The sequence below is a fragment of the Oreochromis aureus genome, linkage group 3 (assembly GCF_013358895.1).
Source record: "Oreochromis aureus strain Israel breed Guangdong linkage group 3, ZZ_aureus, whole genome shotgun sequence".
NCBI classification, from domain to species: Eukaryota; Metazoa; Chordata; class Actinopteri; order Cichliformes; family Cichlidae; genus Oreochromis; species Oreochromis aureus.
The window spans coordinates 111,229,597-111,240,438 of NC_052944.1; the positions used below are offsets into that span (position 1 = coordinate 111,229,597).

The window sequence follows — 10,842 nt, forward strand, 5'->3', positions numbered from 1 at the left end:
CTAACTTTCTCCAACATCCAGCCTAACATGACTGATGGAAGAAAACATGAGCACGAGCATCACTTCCTGTTTGCTGAAGTGGATTTTCCGCTGTTTAGAAACCAAAGGCTTGTTTTTAAGAGACAGTTAAAATGGGATTAAAGAAAATGGCATGTTTGCACTGCAGTTTATATCCAACAACATTAAACAGTTAAATCAAAGAGTTCATGTTACTAACAGCTCACCTCCTTAGTTCAGAGACCGCATTTCTTCTAAAGACGTAAGGTAATCTGGGGGACATGACAGACATACAGTTGCGTCCAGGTTCAGGTCCAGCAGGTCTCCCATGGATCCTGTTAGAGAAGAAAAATGTGTTTTTGTTTGCAGCCACTAAAGCTGATGGAATCTTAGAATAGCTTCATCATCTCAAAGAGAAACTGGTTTGTAGGCTGAGCATGAGCAGAAGGAAATTCCAAACTAGTGTTGACAGTGTATGAACAGAGTGCCACCCAGATATAAACAGTCATTTATGCTGTGTAGGACTATTGATGGTCATACAGTAAGCTGTAGAAGTTGGACATGTTTTATAGGATAAAGGAATTCCTTGTAGTGACTTCGTTTGAGATGTAGTTTAGAAATCAGGAAACAACATTAAGCAGTTCATTTAAATCAGACACCAAACTGACATCAAAGAGTTCATGTTACTAACAGCTCACCTCTCTGCAGCAGACACAGGCTCGACTTTTAAATCAAAGAGGTCTTCTTTAGACTCCCGCCACAGTTCAGGCCCAGGTAGGTTCCTGTGAATAATGATGGAGCAGTGATGTGAGTGCTGAGCTGTGACATGGAGAAGAGTCATGGACAGTTAGAGATGGTCATCTCACCTCTGAGCTTTGGTCTGGCTCTCATGTTCCCCACACAGAGTGCTTTTAGAGGGAGGGACTCCCTCCTCTCTGTCCTCACACTGATCCATGCTGCTCAATTCAGCTCACACACACTTTCTATCTGCAGAGGAAACACAAATCATTCATGTGCACATCAACTGAAATCCTCCTTTCCATCATGTGTGCTGTCCAAATATCAGCTGCTTCTTTCCTGCTTCATCTCAGTGTCAGCTGAATGCAGTCAGACAGCAGTGTGAGGCAGAGGAAGCTGCCATCAGCTGCTCTACTATCAGTCCACTAGATGGAGCCGTGAAGCACACACGATGCATTCACTGACACACACTGATTCACTGTTAACAAGAAAAATAAGAAGTGACTGTTTGTTTCTGTAATTTCTGGACAATTGTGGAGAGCAAACCAAAGGAGAGCAGATTTTCACAATAACAGCAGTTTGTTTTCATTTTCAGTTGACTGCGTAGCTTTAATTTAAAGAGAATTAGAAGTTTAGGAGTTGCAGATCTTTGATCCGTACTGCCTCCCCTCTCCACAAAAGCTGGACTTGGCAGTTAAAGATGCTAAGATTTTCATTGGGAGTGACCAACAGGGACACAATTAGAAATGAGTCTATCAGAGGGACAGCTAAGCTCAAACACTTTGAACACAGAGAGAGACTGAAATCTGCACTTTGACTCAAATTATGTCTGTGTACAAACAGAAACCAATAACTGGTATTTGGTATTATCTAGTGCTGTCAGTGTTAATCTCGTTAAATGATGTTAACATCAACACCACATTTCTTCTGTCTCAACATTTGACTTTGCCTGTTGACACACCTGATAACTATTATCTAATTACCTGTTAATGTTTTCAGTCATTTAATATAATAATTTTGTTTCGTCTAATTAAGTCAGTCTGAATATCAGATCTAACAACCTTTGTGTTGTTGTCATAATTACTTCATATTGAAGCAGATCCAATATTTGTAAATGAGGATTTTTAATCAGACAGAAGTCAGCATGTTTAATTCAGTTCTATACTACATGTATACACCTGCACTGTAATTATAAAGAACCCTGACCTCCAACAGCTGTTGACACTATAACTGTTATGGTCAAACAGATTTGTCAATCTGATAGCAGTTACTGTGGAGTTACTGCTGCAGTTACTTCAGTAACTGTTACTGAAGTTAGTTCAGTTAAGTTACTGCTGCATTCAGTGTGTCAGTGAGAGCAGCAGCTCCTCTCCCCCTCTTCGACAGACTGATATAACAACAACAACAACAATAATAATAATAATAATAATAATGCATTTTATTTGAGGACACCTTTCTAAAAGCCTTCAAACAATATCTACATGTTAATGTAACTTGAACTAAAAACTGATATTTCTTTCTTCAAAATTTTATTCTCACCAAGAAAAAAGCAAAAGTTCTTTAATGTCATGCTCAAAACGTAATGCTCAACTTATACTATTAATATAAAACTTGTCACTGATATGTAAGCACCTTTATTGATTTATTAAAAAAACGTGTTAAATTTAATATAGTAACTTTTCTTCAGTCTGAGAAACGTAAAACCTGTTTTATCTTCCATCTTTGTTTCAGTGTGAACAGTTTGTTGCAGCACAGCCAACAGTTCATTATATTTTCGACAGAGGCCTGACGTGCTGAATCAAACCTATGTCTGTTTTACAAAGTCCTCTGCTCTCCCTCCATCTGCTGTCTCTGAAAACAAAGAGGGTGAGATCTTTAAATTAATACTGTGACAGCTAGATACACATCTTTAAACGATCTCAGTGATTGACAGACAAATGAAGGAAGACATCTGAGGCGGCTGAAACCCAAAACATATCCACAGACAACAGTTGCTATAGTTTTGCTAGACTGATTTAGATTAATGCAGATTTTATAATAAAAACTGAACTCCTTGAAAGTGACTCACAGAGACATCCAACATTTAAATAAATGTTTATCAAAGAATAATAAGGCAAGTTTTTCATTTTTATTCCTTTTTTTTTAGCCAAACTAAAAAACACTAACAGGACATTTCCTGTAAAATGTTATTCAGTTTGAGTTTTCCAAAATCATTTCACTGATCATTCTGAAACTTTTTTTCTGGTTTAAGTTCTGAGTTAAGTTTTTGTGAACCACAATGATGTTTATCTGTTCTGTAATACTACCAGTTGGAGCAGAGCCAACAGTTTGTGGCGCAGTATTTTTAAGACTGACATGTTGAATTTATATCTAACACACATCTATAAAAAATATTCATTTACAAAGTCCGCTCTCTGTCTCCTGCTGTTTTTGTAAATATAAAGAACCAGAGCTTAGAGTCTCTCCAGCGGAGATGCTTAGAGGTATATAATCAATTGCATATTGATAGAATGTCTCATACTTAGTAGGTCTTTAAGACTAAGGTCGTGTCCAAATTCATGGGCTGCCTCCTCCTGAGGCCGCATTTGTAGACCGATTACGTCACAGTGACGCGCCGAAGGCTGTCCAAATTCATAGGCTGCTCCGAATGCAGCCGACAAATGGGTCCTCATTTTCTCCGAATTTGAGGATGGGTCTGATGTATTCTTCTTTGCCCACCATATCCCAGAATTCATAGCGCGGCCCAGCCAAACTCTAGTTACCGGCAATGGCGGCCGGTACTACATTTTAAAATTACTCTTATTCATTTTTCTGGGTCACAAAATAAACTTTTAACATATTTTCAGGCGAAAAAGTAGCTGTGTAAACATCAAATATCTGCTCGGTTTATCAAGATATCGCATATTTGGAAAAGTGCTTCGACGTTTTCGGAGACGCCTGCTACCCACCAGCTCGATAGTGAGCTGGGAGCTCGAGAGTCACTGAAGCCGCCGAAAACGGCACAACTCCCGGCACATCATTTTCAGATCACCGCGGACTTTTGCTACTCGGGTTAAACATAGTATATAAGTACCTGAGACAACCTGAAAATGTTATTGTTGGGCTTTTTCAGTGTTTTGTTTGTTCGTGAGTAAATCGGCTTGGCTGAGATTAAAGTTATTAGATTAGATTAGATAAAATAAAACTTTATTAATCCCCCGAGTGGGTTCCTCCTTGGTTTTTATACAGCTGACTAAACGTCAAACAGAAGTGATAAGAAGACTTTGGAAAACAAAAAAGTGTTGGACTGAGAATCCAAACAGCCTCACACTAGTCTCACCTTAACAAAGTGATCCAGAATGTCCTCCATGTTGAAACTACAATATGCAGAAGATGGACTACAACCCAACATGTGCATCTTAATTCAGCACATGTTGTGACCCTGCTGATTTCTGCAGGTCGTTTATAGGAGAAGAGCATGTGAAACATCAGGTTTGAGTTTAAAGAAAAAGAAACATTTAGGGTCAGATTTACTGATGTCTGCAGCAGCACAAAGACTTCTTTAGATGGTAAAAAACCACAAGAGCAAGAAGTGGATGAAGAAATGGGGCGAGTGGGGTCAGTGTAGTGTACAAACGAGTTCAGACCTGATGTCAAATGTACCGTGAATGGATGCAAATGTGGATCGTTCCAGTAAAATGAGACAGTTTTGTAAGTGGATCCCAGTTTGAAGTTCATTGAAACCTATAAGAACATGTTATTCAAACCAACTTTATCCAACAGGAAGAAGCATCAGGGGAACAGGAAACATTCAAACATGTTTACTGTAAGAACTGCACAAAGGAAGGAAACACAATCCTACACACGACCACTTTAAAATGGACATTTAGCTTTTCAAACATCAGGGAGTGCTGCAATAACAACACTGTGCCCATTCTGATCAGACTGAAAGATTTATAGAGATTTATCCATGTGCTGGAAAAGGATTTGATATCAACATATATGCAGATTAGTAGGAGCATTTTCTTCATATTGATTTAGAGTTCAGTACTAGGAATATGTAGAATTAACATCTGTGTACATGACGAGTGATGAAAACTTTCAAAGGACGTCAGAATTGGTGTCTCTATCTGTGACTGTCCCAGAGGAACCTACCTGAGGGATTATTAAAGATCTGTCTATCTAGAAAGACTTGCATTGATTCACAGTGTACAATAAAGGAGGGAGGGGGGGGGGGGGGGTCAACCAGACCCAGAACTGATCCAGAAGTAAAACAGGACTAAAACAGTTCAAAATCAGGACTACTTAGGATCTCACCAAGACAGAACCAGAATCAGAACTACATGATAGTAGCACTGAAAATCATCATAGACCTGCACTGCACTTATTTTTTAATTCTACCAAAGTCCACTATTTAGATTCTGAAAAGTTTATATATTTAGCCTTGTTGTGCAAACAAGCCTGCATAACTTAATAAATATAGAATTTGAAAAATAATAAACCTAAAAAGAAACACTAGGTACGAGATACATGAGTACCTATGATATGGTAATACTTTTGGTAAACAACCATTTGACTAACATGTGTGTCTCACCTGCTCTTGTTCCATCTCTGTTCTGTCCTCATTCTCCATCTCCTCTCTCTCCCTCTCTGTTCCTCTCTCTCCCTCTCTGCTCCTCTCCCCCTCTCTCTCCCTCTCTGTTCCTCTCTCTCCCTCTTTGTGCTGACAATCATCAAATATACAGTAGAAACCAGATACTTACAAACTCTTCAGATAAAAACACAAACACTTTTTTAATTGTAACATCAAATCAGACTAAATGTTTATTTTTTTAGATTGATAAATATAAAAAACATATTTGTTAACTTTAAGAGTAAAGAGAGAAACTTTCTGTATTTCTCAATGGTAAATGGCACCAAATTGTATTCAAACTGAGCCACACTTATGGAGCTCCACAGTTCTGTTCCTGGTGTTTTGGTTGACATCTCTTGATTGTCACATGTCACAGAAACAGGCTCTGTGTTTTGCCTTATATGCATCCACAGCTGTGCCACCAATTTACTCACATGGACTCTACTAACCTATCAGAAGCTTCTTCAGCTCAGAATGGAATCGTCTGGAGTTTTCTTATTAATTAACAATAAACTTAGTGTTCATGTACTCCTAAATTTGATGAAAGTGATAAAAAATAGACAGCTCTGTCTCTCTTTATTCTGTCATTTAACTAATTCAAAAGATATTTCAATATTTATTTATCCAAAACAAAACAAGTTTACTCTAAATTGATGTTGTACAGTAAAAAAAATGTTCTTGTGTTTTCCATAAAGTGTTTGTAAATATCTGGTTTAAACTGTGAATATACTGTGTAGTGAAGTTCCTCTTGTTTTGCATAGAAATATACTGAAAAACATATAAAGCATAATATATAAAATAACATCTACCTGAGTTTTTTCTTTGAAAGAAGCTCCTTATGTCCATTGTTGTACATCAGTGCATTACTGAAACCGATTTATTTAGCCGAGGAGGGTAACAACTGAAAATATGAAATAAACACACATGTAAGCTAAGACTCTCTAAAGAAACAGCATTGTTGTTGTTCGGCTTTTCATTTCGCCATTTGTTGATTCACTTGAAGAGCAAGTAACGTAATATGGGTCAAGTGATCAGTTTGATATCAATCTTTTGTGATACACCGTCAAATTTACATTATTTGTACAGTACGAATGATTTGCTTTGGTACCTGGTCGAACTTCAGCTCTCCTCTGTCTGCCTGGCTCCGTTTCTCTCAGCGCACTCGCAGGCAGCAGCTGCCCCGCCCCCTCGCTCAGTCGCTTAGTGTCTGAGCTCGGATCATACCAATATTAGGGGGGATTTACGCACAGTCGTAAAGTCCCACAATGTGCACTATGTGCTTCGAATATTGTGTGTAGTTTTTTGTTTTATACAGTTGTCAGCCAGGCATCTAACTATGAAAAAATTACACTCCAAAAGACCCCGGGCTTCTGAAAAAACAACCCGGGCTTAAGCCCAGTAAACCACCCCCCCGCTCCGCCACTGATGTAGATGCTCTAAAAGCATGCTGACTGAAAAAGAAGCACACATTTGGAGGAACTGTGCTGTAACTTTTCATAATGTGAAGTTTTCTGACAAAAAATGAATTGAAAACTTCTGCTGTACAGCTTACTAAGGGGCCCTGTGATGGGCCATGTGCAATTACACAAAAGCACAAGTTAAATTTCACCATAACACTGACTGGAGAGAGGCCAGTTTGGGATTCTAATTGAGATTACAACTGTTGCACATTACTGTAAAATCAGTGCTGTGATAGTTAGTTTAAGATCACAACCTGATTTAAAACACAGTCTAATATGAACATTCTTGCCCCTGAAAATAGGTCAGGATGGCCGAAAAATGTACTTTAAAATGAGATTTTCTTTTTGTTTCATTGGAACAGTAAAGTACCATAACAAAGAAATGAGTACACCTTTGTAGATATCACAGATACGGAGTTTTTCATGTTTTACATAGGGCTGCTAGTTTCATATTGGCATTTTCTCATTTAAACCACGGTGACTTAAAAGTTTAGCAGCAAGACACTTGTTTCCTTTGTTCCATCAAACATTTCTTTCTGCCATCTGTGTTTATCAGAGCGATATGTGACTATTTTTTTCTTGAATCACCAGAAAGTACAGAAATACAAGATTAAATATTTTATTTATTTATCAAAGATACATAATTACACATTGATACAATGAACAAGGTGTCTATAAAAATTACACATGGTGTAGGAGAAACATTATTAAAAGCATAAGAAAATCATGTTCTTTGATGATCACATTACATGTATCACATTTTTAAAGCATAACGTAGGGAGCAAAGTGTTCACAAAAACAGTTTTAGAGGACTTACACACGATTACTTTTTCCACAGTGCTTGTATGCCTCTTGCAAAAACTATGTACTTTTCGCCATAACTCACGATTATCTAAGACCAGACATGAAATGGCCATAGCTTCTTCACAGTCATTGTCCCCGCTGCTGCCCTCAGATCCAGTCTTCTGTACTGGGGGGTAAAATGGCTCTTTTGGTGGTATAATATTTAAAGAAATTAGTTTACTGCTGAACTGTATATAACCATCATCTTATCATTGCATTAATTATCATTTCATCAAAGTGTTTATTGAAGTTGCTGGCATTATGTTATAATTTATATTATAGGGGTTATCATAATCAAATATTAACATGTTTATTACAGGTGCAGTTATAACTACTTTAAAATGATTGAGTTAAATATATATATCATAACTCATAGGCTGAGTATATTGTTACAGTAAAATAGTAGCTGAGCAAAGGCCTGAATGTATTCAGCTTCTTGTGGTATTTGAGTTTGCCTAGTTACAGGTGACGGAAGGAGAGGTCCAGTCCGTGGTGACCTCAAAGGCCTTAGGTCATCACTATATTCGGAGGAGGATGCCAGAAAAAGGAACCTCTGTGTTTGCATTTAATTCTTAAAATACATGAATGTTCTGTACATGCAAATCACGTGCTTGTAAACGCAAGAAGGGGCGTTACAATACCCTGATGTTATAAAAGCAATCTAGAGTGTATTTTGGGCAGAGATGTACAACTGTTTTGCAGTTTACACCTCTCCACGCTGCGTGCATTAAAATCAATTGTTTGACCGACCTCTTCTGGACTATCATTGTTTTACTCTCATCCTCAATTTCGAACTCGTAACAGTGGTTCATAAAAAATATCTCAAAAAGCGAAGTTGGTGAGGGGACCAGAAACACTGGGTTGCAGAGCAGTTGGTCAGGACTTGTATATTTCTGGAGAGTCTGCAAAAGCTGTCTTCCTCGTACTCCTGATTGGATATGTGGAGCCCGGCTCTCACTGGTGGCAGCTAAAGGTAGGCACGCCTTGGAGGCGGAGTTGGTCTCGGGCGCAATCTTTCAAACGAGCCTCACGGCATTTCAGGCAACCTCAGGCCGGAAACAACATCCGGTCGCTCGCGGTCAAAATCCACGCAGAGCTGGTGTTTCGCAGGGATCAGGTTAACATATCAGGCTTAAATCAGAGTCTAAAAATATAAAGAAAAACAAAAAGAGTTTTTAAAACACCCAAACTAGCAAAATATCAAAGGAGCATAACATAACAATAACAAGATGATATGAGATACCTGATGAGGCCATGATAGGTGATGTAGACATGTAATGTATAAACGTTTACGGGAGTTAAAGTCGAGCTTATATATATTTTTAAAGTGTATTGTACGTGGGAAAGGCTCCAGCACCCTGCGCGAGCCTGAAAAAAGGATAAGCGGAAGCGAATGGATGGATGGATGGTGTATTGTACGTGTTACAAACCATTGTGATATTTTTTTGAAATGAAAAGGATTGACAGAATGGTCAAAAGGAAAATGCAAAAATGTAGTTAGAGAGGAAGATTAACACTTACCCAGTGATATGCACATAGGGAAAGTGACGCCAGTTGTTGTTGATCCCTGGTTTGCAGTTGTTGCGAGCTCGTTTCCCGCAGTCTCTTCTGCACTTCGGGCGTCGCGATGAGGCTCAAAACACCCCAATCAGCCGAAGTAAAGGCAATCCGAGGTGTTAGCGGGCCAAAACTTTTACCTGCTTTTGGTTGATAGAAATAGATTTCGCTCTCTCTGAGGCATAGCCCCAAAATCAGCCGGAGCTGAAACGGATTCTAAATAATCAATTAGTTCTTTTTGGGGGGTGGGGGGAAGAAACAGCAATGAGCTATGAACTAGCATATTTTGGATGTATACCATAATTTTATAAAAATCATACTTTTTATGAATATCATATTTTTTTATGAATATCATATTTTTATTACTTCCTTTATTACTTTATTACTTCCTAAGCTCATGAATAATTTATTGGGACCATAAATCACTCTGTTTGACACAAGGGGCCTAATATCTCTCTCTGTTGTGTTTTGTGATCCACTGCTTCTTCCTAGTGATACTACATACAATGATTAGATTTATAACACTGATGTAACAACCCCAAAATGATGTGTTTGCATTTGTAGAGGGTTGAAACAATAGAAATAGATTAAAACAGACAGATAAAAAAGTGACACATAAAACAAACTTATTTTAGTTTATTTTAATTTAGTTTCATTCATTTCATCATTAATCTGCCCTCGCACTACTACACTGCCATTTTAACCATTTTAGGTTCAGGCCATTAGGTGGCACAGTGTACTTGTGGCAGGTGTCAGGTGGGAGTAACGTGTTATGCTGCTATTTCTGCTGCTATTTTTTATAATCAGTATTATCATTCCATTAATTATTAATATTGATACTGCATTTAGATGTTTAAACATATTGGCACCCAATTAAGCTTTTATTACAAGTCCAGTAAGAACCATTTTAAACTGTTGAGTTGAATTTATAATCTTAAATGTTTGTATGCAGACGGCATGGTGAAAGAAAAGGCCCCACGTGGAGTAACTCTGTGCCAAAATAAGACAGGAAGTTACATGTTTTTGAAGTTACATGCTTTTGCAGAAGTGAAACTGAAAGCACAGTCTCAGTGCAAGTACTGTGAGTAGGTTATGAAACTGTAGTATTTTATTATGCATTTATATCTTTGGATTAAGCTTTTAGTAGAGGCTTTTGATTAAAAAATTTATTCAGTAGATTACATATATAGTTCCAGTTAGGTTATTACATGTAAGGATGAGCCTCTGTTCTGGTGGAAGGTCAGAAGTGCAACGGGTGAGATGAGAGAGCATTTAAGGGCGAGACACATACACACACATACAGACACATATAGTGAGAGAGGTCATGACACGTACGCAGTACACAGCACGCACGCGCCCCCGCACGTGCACGCACACACATATTAGATAGACTCATTTATATAGGTAAGAGTTTAATCATGTTTTGCTATAACTGCAAAGTTTGGGTGCGTACGTGTTAGTCTGTTCCAGGAAGTACACCAGATGTCCCAGAGATAAGCGACAGCGAAGACGAGCTGAGGGGAAGCACCTGGGGTCGAGCCGAAGACGATGTTCTTTAAAACTGTGTTCAAAGTTAACTGAACGTTTGTGGTTTTGCATTGACGTATGCTGTACTGGATCTGCCTGGCAACAGAA

At 38.2% G+C, this 10,842-nt stretch overlaps 1 long non-coding RNA gene across 1 annotated transcript; it reads right to left on the bottom strand.

Annotated features, from left to right (window-relative positions):
* Positions 1-929: 929 nt before the first annotated feature.
* On the bottom strand, positions 930-6,512 carry LOC120437861. Its single transcript, XR_005611449.1, has 3 exons — positions 6,456-6,512; positions 6,157-6,248; positions 930-984 (listed from the first exon to the last, which is right to left on the bottom strand). It is a non-coding gene; the product is annotated as an uncharacterized LOC120437861 (long non-coding RNA).
* Positions 6,513-10,842: the final 4,330 nt, after the last annotated feature.